This window comes from Wasmannia auropunctata, unplaced genomic scaffold (genome assembly GCF_000956235.1).
Source record: "Wasmannia auropunctata unplaced genomic scaffold, wasmannia.A_1.0 LD335987.1, whole genome shotgun sequence".
Lineage (NCBI taxonomy): Eukaryota > Metazoa > Arthropoda > Insecta > Hymenoptera > Formicidae > Wasmannia > Wasmannia auropunctata.
Window position 1 is genome coordinate 759,343 of NW_012026903.1, and position 19,476 is coordinate 778,818.

Sequence of the window (19,476 nt, forward strand, 5' to 3'; positions counted from 1 at the left end):
AGATGTTAAAATTTAAAAAAAACGGAAAATCAGCAAAATAACATATTTTTACTGAAAAAGCTCGCATATTTAATAAATTGCATCAAGCTAGAAATTAATTATACCATAGATTACAGCTTAATTTTACAAGTATTCCAAAACGCAATGCGAAAACTTTCACATTTCTCATAATTGACAAATTATTACGAAGATAAATATGTATTTCACTGCAATATTATAGCTGTTAAAGAAATAAAAATCGATCAGAAGTCCGAAACTTGTTATTAAAATGATTATAAGCGTTCTCGCGTGACCGTCGCTCGTGAGACATGCTCGAGAAAAATCTGTGACGTGCCGAGGGGGACGTGAGGGCGTCTTGGAATCCGGGATACGTCCGACGGAAGCACGCATCAAGAACGGGCGAACTCCCGCGCTCGGTATCTCCGACTCGATTGGTATGTGTCGAGAATGTCCACCGGGTGACGTTTTAACGCCCTGTCACTCCGTCGGGCCCCGCGTGCCGAAGTATCCCTTCGGGACATTCCTCCGTCCGCGAGAGTTTCCCCGGCCTTCGAAGATTCGAGAGAACGGATACCCGATCGTAGTTTGCTCTGGCTGAAGCCACGGACTGCGCATCCGCTCAAGCCGGGTTAAGTTGCTCGACTTAGCTTCCGGATGGTAAACTTGTTACAATGTTGTATGGTATACCTGTTACACAGACCGTTTGTGAGCCTTCCTCCCCGCGTGTCGCGTACTTCGACGTTCTCTAGAAAAAACAGAGGGAGACATTAGGCAGACGAGTGTAAAATGGAAAGATTATTTTCTTTCTTTGTTAATTTCAGTCTACTCGTAAACGACCGAAGTAGATCGGACCGGATGCGACGCGCGCCGTTTAAGAGCTCTCGCGTGTCCTCTTACCGTAACGCAATGCAGCCGCGCGGCGCGCGCGCGCGAGTGAGACCTTTCACACCGATGTAACGACAGACAATAACTCCACGGAGTATATCAATCCTAATTGACCGGTACGCTAATAAATCAGTTGGAGCGATAAACATTGCCGTCCGCTTTCATTTAGCGCGAAAATTACGGGCGAGCGTGTGCTATTTATATGAGGGCCTGGCGATCAATCTCGCCGATAGGCATAAAAGTGCCCGCTCTCTTTCTCTCTCAGCAATGCGCATAAAATTCGCGGTCACTTTCCTTCGCGAATCTTGATCCTCCGCCGGCGATCTTATACGCGTGCGTGAGAAGCCGGTCGAAAGAAACGGCTGAGGATAAGAGTCGAGGAAAAGTCTAGATAGCTCGTAGATGGGGATGAAGAGGATCGTGGGACCTCGCGTGCACCGCGGTCATCCCTCGTCTCGCGCGGAGAATTTATGCTCGTCGTCCCTACTGCCGTCCTAACTAGTCCACCCACTTACTTACCCACAGACCTAAGGAACTTGCGGCGGGGTCAAGCCCGGGACGGGGCCGCCCTTAAAATATCACCTATCCGCTTTTACGTCCGCTTTTATCGTGACCGCGACTTGCCACCCTTGCTTTTTTCCTTGCTTGCTTTGAGCGGGCAGTGCTTGCAATCGGCACGACGAAAGAAGATTTGCATATCTATATCGCAAGTTTTGTCCGCGATAAGTGGGAATATTGACGTATGCGAGAGGTAGTAAAGTCAAAACGCGAATAACGGACCGGAAGTATTGCCAAGACTCAATTGCTGTTGTACTTTAGGAGAAAACCATTAATAATATCATTCACATTTTATTTCTTTATGTTATTACTAATTTTACTTTTTTTCGTATTAGATTTTGTGCTAACCACTTTAACGAATGCATAATGCTATATAGAATGGACAAAATAATAATTTGATTAAAAAATATTCATTCCGAGCATCTATAATTTTCTAAATATTCATAATTACTTTGTATTAATTTTTATACAAGCATATTTTATGATGATTGATATGTATCTGTCGCTGCTCTTTTTCTGCACATGTCCAACTCCGAATTCAAAGATTATTCTTAAACCACATTCAAATTGCTAGCGATCCCTGTTTCGAGATTAACCTTTAGACGATACGCACGCGTGAACTGCGGCTCAGAAAACGGGGCTTCCACTTTGGATGGATTTATGATCATCCAGGGGCATAGGAGGAAATGCAAATCGGAAAACACAGTCGACCGTATGCCCCGCGAAACTTCGTCGCGAAATCAATAATTTTATATCCGCTAAAACAAATGAAACCTCCCTCCTTCAAAAAGAGATAAAATTCTTAGACAACATATTTGTTATAGCTATTATATCTATATTTATATTGTCTAATTGTAAAATTACGAAAATAGAGATAAAAAAGTAACAAGAATGTTATAACATACTAGAATATACATAGTAAATGATACAGATTTAATAACAGAATTGTTAATTTTTATTATTTTACGTTCAACAAATTTTAGTATACAGCCGAGAATGTATTTTAAAATTGATGCATTTTTATCAAAATTTATAGTTGTTTAAAACTGGAAAATGTTAAAGTCGGATTTTACAAGAATATTTAAAAATAGAAATTTCTAATTTCGCAAGATTAATCACTTCCTTGGCCGAATTTAAATTAAACGCGATGGCCGACGGGCCGGGTACTGCGCGCTCAATTAATTAGAACCTTTTCTATTACGTTGTTGCATGTGCGCGGTGTGTCCTGTAAAAGAAGCCGTGGTTCCTAGCAGCCATTTGTGCCCTCCTCTAATATCGTGTAGGTGCTTTAACCGAATAGCTCGTATTACGGGGCCCTTAACGGGCGGCCGTTATACGCGCCCCTCCGGTTTAACGAACCGCAAATGCGTTGTTTTAACGACGTCATTAATATTTAACCAAATATCTGGCCGCTATCTCGCATGACCCACGGCCGTGGCGGTCACGAAGACGGTGGGGGCCGTTATAGCGCCGCTATGCGATTTACTTAATTTGTACAAGCGGACTTTACCTGAAATTACGATTTACATTTCATCAACGAATTATGTAGATCGCGATCGTGTCCCGTTCGTGTATGTCGAATGGTCCGCTATAATTTAGCCATTAGCAGTATAGAACCTTAGGGATTTAAAACGTTTCATGTTCTGAATTACGTAATGGCCTGCGTGTAGTAGAAAAGTATACACGCCCGCGGTGTATATAGCGCGGTAAAGAAGCGCGATACATAATCGCGTATCACAATCGGTCGGAGAATTTCCTGGGATTTCAGGGGAAAAGCGCTGGGCCGCGCCGAGGGGAAGCTTGGCAGTCGACACTCGCGCGGCCCTCCCCCTTCGTCTGACGAAGGAATTTGGTCGAAAGTCGCAGCTCTTAGCCGGCTCCCTTAATTGCGCCTATTTATGCCCCTTTCGGCTTTCGTTCGGTCGAAAAGAAATACGTGACATGTTTATAAAGAGACAGAACCGAGAGAAGAGTGCGCGCGACGGAGCGGGACAGGGGAAACGGGCACCGCTAATGCCCTATGCCCTCAATCAACCTATCGTTCTCTCCCGTTATCTCTTTCTTTCGCGCACGCACGTAACATTCCCTCTCTCTCTCTCTCTCTCTCTCTCTCTCTCTCTCCGTCTGCTCCTTTCATTCTCTCGCTCGCGATGGCAGCCCCTGCATCTCAGAAGCGTATTGATCTTTGGGGGCGCTTTGATCTACCAAAGGGTCTATCCCTCGACCACCCGTACCCACCCCCGATCTATCCTTCATTCCCTCCACTCACACGACACGCACACGAGCAACCCCCGGCGTCCAAGTCCGCTCCGACACGTCCGGCGTCTAAGTTTATCAGGGAAAGTTCCTTTTCTCTCTCTCCTCAGTTCCGCGACAGTGGCGGCCGCGTAATTAGAAAAATGAGTTAGCTCTCGAAGCGCGTTAGTTAACGAAGCTCGGCCACGTAGCGTAGACAGAAATCCAGTGCTGAACTTGCAGAGCGGAGAGTTGAACGGAGAGTTGTACGGCGAGTTGCACGGAGAGTTGTGCTTCCGCAGAATTCGCAAAGCTCGAAGTCCTGAGCGGTTGATATCTCGTATAATATTTGACTGAAATTTCAATCGCGTGCAACTTTCAATCAGAATAATTGCTGAGATAGTCATAAGAATTACAGAATTAAATGTGTTATAAATAAACATCAAAGATAGTATGTATAATATATAAAAATTAAATTTAAAGCTATTCTTTACGAAATATTGTAGTTAAAATATGTAGTTAAAATATAGAGTACTCCTCGTGTCCTCGATCTTATTTCGAAATTTTCTGTTTCTTGATTGCTTAAAGTAGAGAGGGACACATTCCAAACATAAAATTTATCTCACCGAATAGTAGTCGATTCTCCGATAATTTGTAACCACAGCAGCAATTGCGCTACCCTCTCTTGAAAAAGAACAATTCCGAGTAATTTAGGCGGGATCGCGCAAGTCCATACATCACGATGTTCCGGTGTGAGAATATTTAGGGAGCTAATTGCCGATATATTTTATTAGAATCGCGCGGGCGTAACTCCGTCGTCTCTCGTAAATTCCTTTTACCGGATGTCTTTGCATTCTAACTTTCGCCAAACTCTCCCCCACCGCCAATCCCCCTCGCTCATCTCGTGTTTCTAATTAAGCGCGTTGGCATTCATCTGCCAAAAATTCAGATTAACGATAAGAATGCCAGGGAGATCCTAATCTTCCGTATCCTAAAACTGTAACTCGAATTGTTCTTAATATCGTTAATTCGTCGATATTTATTATTATAGTGACATTGATCTCATCAAGATATTCTTGTTACATATAATCTTACCTTATATAATCTCTTATATAAAAATTACGGTACCTAAAGATTGCCATATACCTGAGTTAATTCCCTGTGACACTTCCTCGTCGCCAGAATAGCTAAGATAAATAAGAGTGTCAGGCAAAATTTCCAGGTATCGTTCAGAGTGTCGGATACCTTGATACGACGATTCTCTCGCTTTTGCCCGAGAAATGTGGCCGCTATTAATTTCGGGGCCGAAGATTTCACGGGCGGGTGGATACGTCCCTAAAAGACAGACAGCAGCTGGAGGAGATTTCGTGCCGCGTTCGTGACCGACATTAGTAACTCTTTTTTTCGGGATACCATGGCGCCACTTTTCCTTTTCGTCTGCCTCTATACGATCGTCGTAACGATCGCCTCTCTCCGAAGCGCCGAGAGATTGTTTTCGTGTCGGGTCCCACGGAAATCAGTCAGGGACGCCACCCCGGAGGAAATTTTCTTCGCAATTAGATCCAATTACGTATCACTGCGAAGATTTGAGCTGCCGCCAATTATACCGGCCACGAATAGGTAGTTAACCCGCTGGTAAATATTTCTCTAAAACCGCACGCATCTTTAATTAAGGGCCACGCCAGCAGAAAACACGAAACTTAACTTGATAGCTCTATGATTTTTGTATGAGTAAGAGCCGTAAAGGGCTACCAGTTTCGTTGAAACAAGAAAAAAACGTTTTGTACATTTTAAAATAAATCTCTAAATATCGAGAAGTTCATAGCAATTTTGAATGAACCAATATTATTATTAACAAACTACACATACATACACTTATATTAATTTTAACGCAGATAGTTTTTATATGATTTTTTATGATAATATTGATAATTAAGATCAAAAGCGTGCTTTAAGATTTTACTCGATCGGCAGCGGAGCTGACTGGGTCTCGTTATTATCTCGGTAATTAAACTCCACAAGACTCGACGACACTGCCGCAGGGGAAGCTCTCAAGTTTGCGTTTGTAGCAGCTAAATGCGTTTGACAACGGAAGCTCGTGTCTCCCCTTGTCGCTTGCTTCAACCTCGAGGCGTATATTCTAAGACCAGCGCGACGAGATAATCGTGACAACGTTAGCATAAGAAACATCCGCCCTTAATTCTATTATCTATCGAGCTGTTCAATCTTCACGTAATGCTGTCGGTTGATTATTATTTTATTTTTATAGAAATAGTTTTGTGTGAGATATTAGAAATGTATAGAGAGACATGCATTTTATAAATCAGTTCACGGATTATGCAATCCATGTAAAAAGAATTTTTTTATTCTAAACTGTATTAATGAAGTTTTTAGATAAAATAGTAATCATCTAAAATAATAAATTGTAACGTGTATTGATTAACGGGCAGAATAGTAAACGGATATATAATATATGCATATTGCAAATGTCTGTTTACCGTCAATCATGCTATTTCCCGTAAGACAATTCATTAGCCGGCGTCGCGAGCGGTGCGGAAGGGTTTTCACGGTGTACAGATCCCCATGGGAAATTCTTGGCAAATAAAGGAAAACCAGACAACAACTGACCCTTGGCTCGTTGACGCGGGCCGAAGTTCGGCCCTAATATTAATTTAATAACGTCAAACGCGGACAATTGACAGGCAATAACAGCCGGGCAATCAGACGACGTTCGTCCAGGGTAGTTAAGAACCCTTCCACCATGTGTCGGATGGAAAAAGGGCCGAAAAAGTCGATCGACGAGAAAACGAGAAAGAGACAGATAGAGAATGAAAGAAAGAGAGAAACAAACGCCGAGAAAAGCCTAACAACCCTTTCACGAATGTCACTCGGGGCACCAAGTGCCTTCGCTACGATACAATGGTAGTTGTTGTTCTTGTTGATTTCATCGCACGTTCACGACCCTTCGGGAATCGAGAAGGGGTTCGAGCGACATAAGGATTTAAGGGCGCGGCCACACCGACGCGCCTATTATTCCTGAGAAGCCTACGGACTCCATGGGATTCCGTTAACCGAGGGTGATCTTGGCTCGTTCACGAACCCTACTGCAAACAGAAAAACGCGACTCGCACGTCGATTCTTTTGCCTTTCTCGCCTGTTTCTTGTAGGTTGCCATTTTACTCTTGAATAAGCAAGCTATTGTTGTAACGCACGCACATTTTCGTGGTCGATCGGAAAAACATGTTTCTGAATCCTCAATTTTTATTTTTATTGAATTTGAAGTCATTTCTTAAAGAAATTATACTTTTGTTTTTTTTTTAATATTTGTAATAATCAAATTTTATTTAATTAATGATAAAATTCTTTATTAAATAAATAATTAAATTGTTAATTAAAATCTGACAATTTTATTTTAAATCACTAACGAGATTTTATTGTATGTATATACTTGAGAAAATTTATTTACTAAAAAACTCTTCATTTTCCATCACTTACAAACCTTTGATTTAAAAAATGTCGACGTACCGAGCAAGCGCATTGTCATTGAAAAATCTATCTTCAAGCGTCTCTCGTTCCGTTAGCTGAAACACTTTTAAAAAGCGACATAAATCATTCGGACAGACGTGCGATTCGATGGAAAAAATAGGCTCGCGAGACTCGAGAGAGACCGTCGTTCCCCGACGACGGTATATAAATATTTAAAGTCCCGAATTAAGACGAGATGATAAAGCGCTTCCGAGCAAGCGCGACCGGCTTCTGGCTACTATCAGAAGCGGCGGGCGCTCTTCTGGCGCGACTTAAGACACCCTAATACTCCGCTATCTGACCTCCTCGCGTGTCCGTCCTCCACGTCTCTTTCTCTCCCTCTCTCGCTCTATCTCTCTCCTCTTCCCTCGTGTCCCACCACCGTTCGACCGATCCGTGCGAGCAATGTCTTCTCGAGGGCTGTCAATCTCGAGTGACGGTACGAGAACCGCGCTGGCCCGAACGGGGGATTGGATGGAACGTCGCTTCTCGAAACGACTGCCGGACGTCTCCTGACGTCAACGGCGACGGCCTCCGGGAATGCCGTGCGGGAGCGCGCGGATCCACGGATCGAAGGCGTCTCGCGTTCGCGTGATTATACGAGGAATTTTATTCGCGTGCCGAGGTCACCGCGATTCTGACCCTCCTCCGACGAGGAAAGAGCGTGTCGGCTGTGGCATTTCAGATTGTTGTATCATAGCGCGATAATAAGAGAGCTACGATTTTCGATGAGGCGATAACATCGGACCGCGATTTTTCCGCAAGATCCGTACCCGCGCCCGGTTATAGAAGCTCGCCCGTTACATTGAGAATTTAGACGTATGAATTATGCCCGGTAAATGTAATTACGCAATTATTTTCCTGTCACGCGCCGACAAGCGGGTTCGGTCTTTAAGCCGACCGCCAGCTTTGCAACATATTACACACCGAACGTCGCTCGCGCATCGCGAGTAAATGCCCTGACAGGGAACAGTCGTTCTGGTTTATTTATCGGGCCGTTGCGCAATTACCAAGAGCGCCTTTAATTTAAAAGACGTAGGGAGCGACGTGGCCTATCCGACCAGAGTCGAGAGTCGTCTCTCGTGATTTGTTTATTGTAAGATTCCGCGCGCGCGAGAAAAAGATGGAGAGGAAGAGAGAGAGAGAGAGAGAAAAGGAGAGGAAAAGAATGAAAAATTGGCGTGCCAGGCGGTGTACAGCCCTGAGTCGCTGAAGAACTTGCAGACACGCTTCAGGCTTTCGACCGCGCTCAGGCGATAACGCGTGTGTGCATCGTGGCTCTTCTCGTCCGCTCTCTTTCTCTCTCTTTCTCTCTCTTTCTCTAGCGTCCTCTTCCTTCGCTGGTCGGCCAGAAATATCCTACGACCGTAGATAGACGGTTAGCGCGACCCGACTGCTGCTCTCGCGAAATTATCGGCCACTTCTCGCGCACGCCGTGAAGACGAGGAGCGCGAATGCGGTACCTCCGCGCAAAGTCAGCCGGCTTTCACGCCGAGGATATTATTACGCCCCGGCCCGGAGTTTCCGCCGCACCTCGGAAACGGGAACGCAAAGCCTGCGAAAATGTCCAGCGCGCCGTCCATCCATGTCCATCGTTCGCGCGTCGCTCGCGGCAGATTCCATTAACATCGGTTATAGCCGCGGTTTAGCTTCCTTTCTCTATCTGTTACATTATAATTAACTCTACGATGTAAGTGGCGGCGAGAAATTACTAACCGGTCTTCTCTGGCTGCTGGTGCCGACTTTTAGTACCACGCGGGAATGCTTCCTACATTGATATGACATCGAATAGATTCAGTAGACGTCGATAATTAGCGATTTTTAATAATTAGCCATATTTTTTTCACTTTATATCTTAACGCATAATTTTTATAGCATTTGCTGTTTTGTAATATCTATAAGGATGCAATGTTGATGCGAATTTGCAGAGAAAGTGTACGCGGAAATATTTATTCCCGTGCATGCCTGCAAGCTCCTCAATCATAAATTACATCCCCTCTAAAAAAAATTCGTCGAATAGAACGGTTGAGCAATTACGCTTCCAGCAGTCTTTTGTTTTTGATAGACGTAGAGCGAATGGACATGAGCTAGATCATCTAATCCATATTTACTTTCGAATTAGAGTATATTCACACGGGGACGACGTGATAAAAAGCAGGCTGAACGCGTAGCGCGACGCGGTATTCGCGAAATTAGTAGCAGCAAAACGATGAGCTCGTACAGAGGTGCAATTCCGTAATTGTAACCCTTCATGGAAACTTCCTGGCAGAGATGAGTATATACGAATATTTCCTCGCGCTCGGTAAAGAGGAACAGCAGGATCTACCGAATAAAGTAGTTACACGATTGTTGATCATCGTCATGTTGTATTTGCGTCTTTACGATCAACAGCACGTTGCAGGATTGAGCACACCGTTTCTTTTCATTCTTCCCTGAATCAAGCAGTAATGTGGAAATAATCAGAAAGACAGTCAGAAAGGCAAACGATTTCAAGCGTGGGCAGTCGAGTGACGTTAATACTTTCAGTTATGACATCGACGTGATATGATAAGCATGTGTGTATCGTTTAGAGATGGAATTTCTCTTGTGTTTATCTTGGTATCTAAGAATTTTTAAAATCGATGAATTCGATGTCAACGTTTCGGTAAACGGCCGAAAATAATAAGATTCGCACGGAAATGTTCTTTGTGATTCTGCCAACGCTCGAGTTGGCACACGGGAACGTCGACAATATCGGAATCTCTAGATGAGAGCCGCGTTGATTATCACGATCGATCGTCTTGCCTTATACGCTACCCTTCAATCGACGACAGCAGATTCATCTCGGGTAGGCGTAGCACGAGGAGTCGGGCGTGCCGGCAGCCTCTATTTACCTACATACCCGGGACCCAGAAAGCGAGAAGAAGATACGGGATGCACCGTGGCCGGTGCACCTACGGGCACCTATTCGCGGAGGAGCGAGGGGGGAAGCAATAGCGATCCGCGAGAAAGGAAGAGAGAGAGAGAGAGAGAGAATGCGGCGCGGCGCGTCGTCCACGTAGAGCAGGTAGCAGCACGGCGAGATCGTTGGAGCCGCAATCCAGTAGGACGTGCCTTGATGCGCCGTGGTGGCTCGCGATACGTGCGCGAAGATGCTACTTCTTCCGTGCGGCTTACCCGGCCGAGAGCCGAGGGGTAATGCTCGGGCATCGGCCACTGCACGCGGCCAAGTCTGCATCGAGAGCACACCGCCACCATCGCTGCCGCCACCGCGGCCCCGAGATAATTTGCCCTCCAGAAAATAACAGGGTGGCGTAGGGACGCCGACTGGAACGACGTGCACCGTACCGGCCTTCGTACGTAGGTAGTAGGTACTCTTACATACCTTTGGAGAAAAAGAGATATGAAGAGAAACGATGGAAAAGAGAGAGAGAGAGAGAGAGAGAGAGAGAGAGAGAGAGAGAGAGAGGGAAAGAGTAAAGAGGATCGACGAAAGAAGCGGAGCCGAGTCCATCCTATATATGGTGTCGACCTTCGGAGAACCGCGTTGATTCGACGCGTACGAATCGTTCCCGATTCTCCCTAAGTCGAGTTACGCTTGTTTCGCCCGGCTATCGGAAAGTGGTGCGTTCGCTTCGCCGATGAGAACGGTGCCGAAGAAGAAGAGCGAGGAGGGAGGGGGGGGAAGGGTTATTTCTTGACTCGCGCGTAAAGAAACCGGGTGGAAGGTCACGAGCAAAGGGGGAAAAGCGAGGACTTTCGGATTACTAATAATGACGGCGGCGGCGCAACGGCTTTGTTACATTGTGAGCAAGCAACAAAGGACTTTTGATTCCTGATTCTATAGCCGAGGGGGTGATTACGATTGCGAGGCAGATGTCACGCGAGATTAGAGCGCGGGAAAAATGGAAGGAAGCTACCGGGAACGAAGACACCCGTGGTTAACAATTGACAGGTAGTCATCAGTTATCAACGAGTATCCCTGTGTCATCGTCACTGATGGCGCTGCCTGATTGGCAGATGTCAATTTTGTCTAACGCGTCTTCGGCCGCGTCGAGAGAGCGGTCCGCGATGAGGCTGATTTTTCAGGTGCTTTCCGTCGTTTTACTCTTTTAGCGTAGCCTCTTCCGCGACTATCCGCGCGCCTCGTTTCTCGTTTTTCTGACTGTGCTAATTTTAAGGCGACGCGAGCGGAGGGCCCTACGGAGGGCACGCGGAGGAACAAAGAGCGATCGTAGATTAACGTGGTCGTGCGATGATCGACGTCCATTAGTATTATTCCGGTGGTGGTAGGCGCGAATCGCGATCCTTGTCATCGTCACTAATTGTCGTGCGGCGGACGATCCTGCCGGCGCATCTGCCGGCGATCAAAAGTCTCCCCCGTCGATGACGGCGATGAAGTCCTACGGCGGCTCTGACGGAGCTGATTCTTTTGTGAACGCCAACAAAACCGGCCAACTTATTTGAATATACGTAACGTGCGCTCTTGCACGCCCTTTGTCTACGTCCACCTCCTTCGTATGTAAATATATCGTATATTCCAACCCGGGGATCCTTCGCGCCCAGCTATTTTCTTTACTATTTCAGCTTCCAATCTTACAGACACAAACGCTTATTAATCATCGTCTCGCGTCGCACTGTATAACATCAACGGCATTAACAAATGAAATCATCAGGCTTGTCATCTCGTCGGAAATGTCGTCCGAAGAAAGGAATTTGATGAGAAAAAAAGAATATAATAACGCTGATCGTCACCTCGCTCGCGCGTTAGATGACACTAAGCTATACCCGCGATCATTAGCCTTTCGCAATTTACAGTGGTATTCTTTGCGGCCAGCGGAAAAACTGGCTAAGCGCGAGTGTGAGCGGGAACGTGGACGGGTCCCTCTATTTCTTCTGTGCGTGCGCACCACTAACGAGAACAATGAACTCTCCTCTCGTCTCCCGTCCCTATCTTCCCATCCGTCTCTTCGCACCGGAGTATCTACAATCTCTCCTCCTGCCACGACTCACCCGCTCGCGCTTCCACCGTCCCACTCGCGCACCCCCATCACGCCGAGAGAGAGAGAGAGAGAGAGAGAGAGAGAGAGAGAGAGAGACTGCCGTGGAGTCATTCGTTACGAGGCCGCGAACAAGAGCAATAAACGTGTCGGAGTGCAGTAACGGGTGATACGTACGACGTGGGCCCGCGGCCTCCACGACCTTCGCTTTATAGGTCTACTTCGGCACGACCCCCCCGAGACTCGATTTGTCAACTCGTTAGTGGAACTCGTTTAACCCCGGGGCCACGTTCCAGGACCACGGGCGCTGACCGACTCTCTCTCTCTCTCTCTCTCTCTCTCTCTCTCTCTCTCTCGTCCCCCTTTTTCCATCCCACTTGCGCGCCTGTCTTTCTCTTACCGCTCCGCCTCCCCCCCGCGTCCCGAATCCCCCGAAGCTCCGATTCCAGTGTGGTCCTTCCACGTTGTTGGATATGCTTCTCTCTTGGAGCGAACACACTTCCCCGTTGTCGTTTGAGAACGTTTTCAGCGTTTGCAGTCGGGTATATAGCTAGGGAAAAGAGGAGTACCCGGAGAGAGACGGGGAGAAAGTGCTCCAGTTATAACGGCCCTGGCACGGGGTGCCGCGGTGACGGATGTCGGACCATACCCCATTACACGGGATAGAGAGCCATTGGTCACTCCGGCCGAACGTACCTCAAATTGACGAATGGTAATGAGTTCACCTTGTTAAGCGACTACGCGGCCGAGCAGAGGCCTTCCCTTCCATCCCTCCGTCACCCTCTTCCAGCGTTGCTTCTCTTCCTCTCTTCCAGGATCGTTTCTGCGGGAATTAAACCTCGATATCCGCACGGAGCGAATGCACCTGTGCGACGGTGTGAAATGCGGGGCCGCGTGGACGATTCATCGTCGATGCCGGAATTAAGGGAATGCGGTGCGAGCTCTCGATATCGCGGAAATGACTCCGCAGCGGAAATACGAAACATTCCGCGAACGGAGGAGCAGCCCAGGCATTTGTTACATCTTGGCTTTATCGAGTCTAATTCTCTCGCTGGCATTTATGGTATAACGACATCGTAGCTTTACTGCCGACATTTTCCTTAGTTTCTTCAACTATATGACAAACACAAATCGTCCGATTTTTCAAAATTAAGGGAATCATCCGTTACAATGTACATAATAATAATAATAATAATTAATATACTCTTAACTTTATTAGTTTTTAGTTTAATTCTATTAATGCAAAAATTTTGTCATTTGTCGAATAAAATTGAAAACAAAACTTCAACAAAATCGAAATTGTCGCTATGAGTTATAACACTTATAACATATTTTTTTCACACAGAGAGAAACTTATTCTACTTTTTAAAGATTCTCGATTTTTTAGCTCTATTTGATACAAAGCTTGGAAAAAAAAACAACGAACTTTTGCACTAACCAGGCACATATAAATATAACATTGACTATTGTTACTGCTGTGTATGTTTTGGGGAACTATCTCTACTATATAGTATGAGGTAAACATAGGATCACATATTGTTTGAGTCAAGAACTTTCTGCGAGCTCGCGTCGCGTCGGTGCGCTTTAACGCGGATGCCTCGCAGGTAAACCGCCTATCGTATTTCACGTTGTTACATGAAATTGCTAGTTCCATTGACGCGATGTGTCCGGGCGAAGGACAGTGGACTCGTGGTGTGTTTGTCGTGTATCCCGTCAATCGTGGAGGCGCGGCGCATGCCGCGAGAGACGATAAATTATCAAGGCCGAGGCAAGGGAAAGAGAGAAAGAAGAGAGAGAGAGAGAGAGAGAGAATTCGCGGCACGTGAGGATCGATACCTTTAAAAGCGCACACCGCCTTAGCCGAAGGATCCCCATGCGGACCGGCCCGGGTCCCGCAATACCTAACGGAGTTTATTCGACATTGTTGAATGGCGGCAGTTGTAAAAATGATAACGGATGACCCGTGAGGCCGGGGGAACTCCCCGGGTAATGAAGTACGGTCAGTACGGTCTGGCCCCCTTGCCGAATGCCGGGGCATTTCTACCTAGAAGCGGCATTCCCCTCTGGACGACGTCGACTCGGATTTACGTCGCGCCTCTCGCGCACGTCACTCGTGGCCGTCGTTTAGACCGGCTCCGCCGGTGCGATCCCGCCCCGCGGTAAAGAAAACGGTTTTAGGATCACCTCGACGCCGACGTTCTATTCTCGGACGGAGAATAGGAGATAGCTAAAACCGGCGCGTGAAATGTTTTCCTCATTAGTCTTCTAATTTATTAATATTAATTGACGCCGTGTGCGGCTTCAATGAGCTTTTCAAAAAAATAGATTCGCGCCGCTTACAAAATAAAATTTCGCCCGTAACAATTTTCGCTACGCTACGAAGTTACCGATGCCGATCTCTTTCCTAAGCTTGCGCGGTACCGCCAAACCTTCCGGTTCTTTTGATCAAAAGATTTCGCGCACGTTTATGACCGGGTGATTTATGATCGTGATGCCGAGCGATGCGCGTTCCCATCTCGAGCGAGCGTGGTGCACGTGTCGAATCGTGCGCGACCTTCCGACGGTGGCGGCCATAACACGAGCGGCGTAACGAAGACGCAATTAGACGACGAGCGTAATTGCAAGTAATCGGCGATTAAATTTTACAGCGCGGCCTTATTGAATAAGTTGTTGCGAAATCTATTTCATCGTAAAAGCCGGCCCAATTGATACGCAGGATCCATTCGTGCTCAAGACATTTCATCTTCCCCTCCCTCTCCTTTTTTTGTCCGGCGAGGATGAGACTGTCATTACGCAAAATCATACGAGTACATATACATCATCGAAATTGCGCGGCACGCCATCGCCTTTGCTTCGTACATACTGTAAATATTTCAATCACCTCTCGGCCTGTCATTATACTTCTTATATGCAGCCATGTCTCTATAGCTATATACTCGCACGCTATAATTGCCACGCTTCTTGTAATTATAAGAGCTTCCTGTGGCGGGCGTAAGGGAAGGGGGGAGTCAAGAGAGCGCGATTCTTTTCGTGAATTATTTACTCCCACGAAGGAATAAATGTCCTCGTCTGTGTAATCGCCGAGTGGTTTATGGGCCGCAGTAACCCCGAGCGTCGAAGATCGATGCCTAGGGGGGGAAACGTTCGGGGTCTAGGATGTCGGTGCGAGACGAAGCGATACGCACCGTGAGCTCCATAAAATTTCTCGCTATTACCGGGGAAAAGGCACAACGTAGCCTGTAATTAGCACTTGACGATGCATTAGTACTGCGCCCCCCCCTATCTCCCTCTCTTTCTCTCTTCCCCCCTCTTCAGAACGCCCTTGCAATAAACTTGGAATGACCGACCGTCCACTGTTAGCCACGACGAATCGCGGTAACCGTAGGAGAACCGAACGAACGACGGTCCTTCCGGAGGCAGGACCTAGGTTTTATTTTTTCGCTATTGTTCAATCGCGAGCTTTACGAGGTCGCTTTTATGTAAGGCTTTTCCGGAACGGAGAGTAGTAATTACTAGAATCAGATATTTGAGACGTGAAAGACTCCTATCCTTGTTCACATTCTACTATAATTATTTCGCTTAAATAATTAAGCGCTATTTAGAAAATGATACATTAGAAGGAGAAGATGATGATGATGATGATAATGACATTAGAAGGAAAGCCTCAATTTTGTTTTAAAAGATGGCTTATGCACGTACGATATATTCGTACTATATATAAGTAATTAGGTGGAATAAAGTTTAGCGAAAATGATAATACTGTAAAGAGATATAAAGAAAATATTTGTGCGTGTTGAAAGCTTAAGTCTCTAAATCTATAAAATATTTTACTTCTACTTGTCAGAGATAATTCCTGATTCGGATAATTAAGCGTGTAAAATAATAAATTATATATATGTTTTAAATCGGAAAAATATGTTTATTCCGCATATATATTTATCAAAGTAATACACCTCCGGCCAAAAATACAAATTAAATTATCATACAAATAACCAATTAATATATTATCTCTCGCTTCGCGGAAGTGGAAGCCCGTGTGAATGCCTCCGCGGCAAACGGCTATATAGACGCATATAAAAATCGATCGTTCCTCCGGCGACTCCTCCGAGAGAAATCCTGTCAAATAGCCGCGCTTGGCTCGCGGTACGTGCCAATTTGCGCCCGTATTGCATACCGCTTTCACCTCTGCATCGCGCGCGACGCTCCAACGCGCTCCGCGCTCTCCCACCTCGCTCACCGCGGAAAAAGAGTCCGTGCCACGAGTATTACGTGCGAATACGCCGCGGCTTTCCGCGCGCACGGTATCAATTTCTCAAACGAATCGCGGGGCCACTCGCGCGGGGCCTCGCTTAGCCAGGTAGCGCGCGTAATTCTCGGGTACTCGCCGACCCTGGCACGGCGGAATCTCCTATACGAACGCGGCGTCGGAGGCGCGAAAGTTGCGCGACCGTCCGTTTATTCCGTTCACCATCTTGCAACCGGAATATCCTCTTTGGTACGGAATGCCCTCGAATCTCGGCGATTTCCTCAGAAGTTCTCTGAACTCTGCGCGAGCCAAGTTTCCAAAAGATCTGCAGGAGAAGCGTGTGTTCGTTCCTGTGCATTTTATTACCTCAGAGAAATTTTTTTTTTACGTAGAAATGAAATCACGCAGAAATTCAAGGTTGAGTATTTACGGTGTGTATGCGGTGTTCGGTTTAGGCGGGTATAGTTTTTCAAACTGATTCAGATTCTGCGGTGTGTTAAATACACAAAGTAGCGAGGCTACAAAAAAATTCGTGGCGCACGCGTTAACCGTTACTCCGAATTTATTTATCCAAAGGGAGTTTTTTTTACCATACGGAAGCCATGTAAACAGGGAATTGCGTAAAAATCATGATTCTCTCATCCATAAATGTAATTTGGTCAAATAGACCGCAAAAATTGACAGAAAGCGAAGATGAAAGCGAAGTTTTTCGATAAAATCCCAATTGCGACTGACACGCTCGTGATTAACGTCTCCGCGTTACAATCTCGATCTCGCGATCTTCAAGTTCTGGACGACAACGTGGGAGGCGCGGGTTGTCGACGCGGCTATTTGTCATTGCGCACCGCCACCTAGGAATCCATTGTTAGTCGCGGACGTGACGTGCCAATCATTCGTCAATGACACCCGATGGCACTACGTGAAGGATGATAGAATTAAAATCGCGCGCGAGAGACGAACGCGCGCGAGATAAATGACGACCCAATTGCCACCTACGGTCGTTATGTAACTCGACGTCGGGCGAAGAGAATACGCGAAACCAGCATTCCTGCGCAGTTCCGCTTTCAGAAGTGTGCGATGGTGTGCGGGGGGGGGGGGGAAACGCGTACACGAAAGAGTACAATCACGAGCGTGAACTTAAACGGATCAATCAACGCCCGGTTCTTAGCCGCGATTCTACACATCACGATGAGCGTACTCCCCCCTCCCCCCCCCGCTCCCTCCTTTCCCTCTTCTCGCGGAATTTAAAGGGGAGATCTCTCCAGCCCTTAACGGCCGCAATTGCTCGAAGGCCGGTGGCACGAGAGAGGGATAATTTCCAGGCCTGGCACACGTAAGCCGACAAGGACGGAGGCGATAGAGGACGATGAGCGTCGATAGCGCACGGTAGGCATTTCTCGCTGGAGAAGAGCCGCGCCGCGCGCCGAGGACGCTGAAAATTGCAGCACGAAGAGGCGGCACGAAGAGTCGTTCCATCGTCCCCTCGTCGTCCTCCCTCGTCGCCGCTGCGCGCCGTGCCGTTGCCGCTATACACGCGTTACGATGGTGTGCGGTCCGCTCGCGCGCGATATAGCCCGGCATGCCGCGAGCCGATACACCCGCGGCGGCTACCCGGTGCAAGCGTGAACGTGAGCGTGAATGTGAGCGTCGGCGTGATCGTGTGCCTCGGAGTCCCTTCGTGTCTCGATGGCCGGTCGCTCCGGCGTGCATACATATACGTGCCATATAGAACACACATAGACACACGTATATACGCATACACGAACGCGCATATGACCGGTGCATTTCTTTCGCGCTGTGGGCGCGGCCGATCTCGCTCGACCGGGGAGAGGCCGAGAGGTCGTCCGTGGAGCCGCTGGGAACCGGCGATTGTCGCTTGTGCTTCGAGGAGCACGCACTCTCGAGCTTCCTCACCCCCTTCCCGCCGTCGTCGTCGTTGCCGCCGCCGCCGCCGCTGGTATATTCTGCAACCTACGATTACCGAGCGATTTTCAGATCGGTAGCGCGGCCGACCGGACGGCCGCGCCAGCGATTTTTTCGCACGTCGCACGATCGTCCTCCCGCCGCCCCGTGTACTTTCCCCGAGACACGTTTCGGAGAAGCGTCTATATAACGGCGAGCCGCCGTCGGCATGGGTGCTCGATGGTGTCGTTATGTTTGCCGATCGGTTTGCCTCCGTCGTGTTCCCTCCGCGTGCTAACGGCTATTATTGCGTAGTTTCTACGTTTCCTGGAGGACGTTTAAATGGATAATTATGTACCCGCGAGCGCAATACACATTGTGGATACCTACATCCGAATAATCAACGGATAATATTAGGAGAAATACGACGAGGAAACGTGTGTATATACATTTTTACAGACACGCACGATTGTTAAGAAACATGCCATTAGATGTCATAATGAATTTGGATTCCGCTTCACACACGAATATCCACAAACCATTTCTTTAAATCGGTATTAATTTGTACTTGTAATTATATGTACGATGATTACAGGCTATCATATGACTAAATGCACTGCAAATTTTAAGTGCTTTTGTATGAATATATTTTTGTGTTACTTTCTTTTAACAATGGAAAATATATAATTACATTTACAATTAAGAAGCTCAATGGCGACTATATTCGCCATCAGTGCCGATGAGAATGTCGAGGCGTGGAAGATTCAGGGTCGATGATGAAACGATTCGGTGGTGGGGTCGTGTATCAATCGGATCTCGAGGTTGCGTGCTTGAGGTCACGGAGATGGATGGGAATAAGGCGATTGCCCCTCCCACAAAAAGCGAGCAAAATCGAAGCAGGTGCAATTGCTGCTCGCGAGGTGGAGGAATCGTCGAAACAATTATAGAGCCAGGCGGGACGGGGTGTGCAATATGCAATTCTGTCCGGGGCTACCGTACTTGTAATTGCTTCGGAAGCAATAACGTACGCCGAAAAAAATTCGGTTGGAGGCCATGGGCTAGATAGCGTGATATAGCGTGACATGTGCAATGTATACGCTCAACGTGTGTGTCTTTTAATCGTGAATACGCGCAAACAGAATTTTT

General features: G+C 47.0%; 1 long non-coding RNA gene across 1 annotated transcript in view; it reads right to left on the reverse strand.

The window, feature by feature from the left end:
• Positions 1–671: 671 nt before the first annotated feature.
• LOC105454207 overlaps positions 672–19,476 on the reverse strand; it is a 79,376-nt gene continuing 60,571 nt past the window's right edge. The window contains exon 3 of the long non-coding RNA XR_974964.1: positions 672–745. This is a non-coding gene — a long non-coding RNA (uncharacterized LOC105454207). The remainder of the gene's footprint in view (positions 746–19,476) is intronic.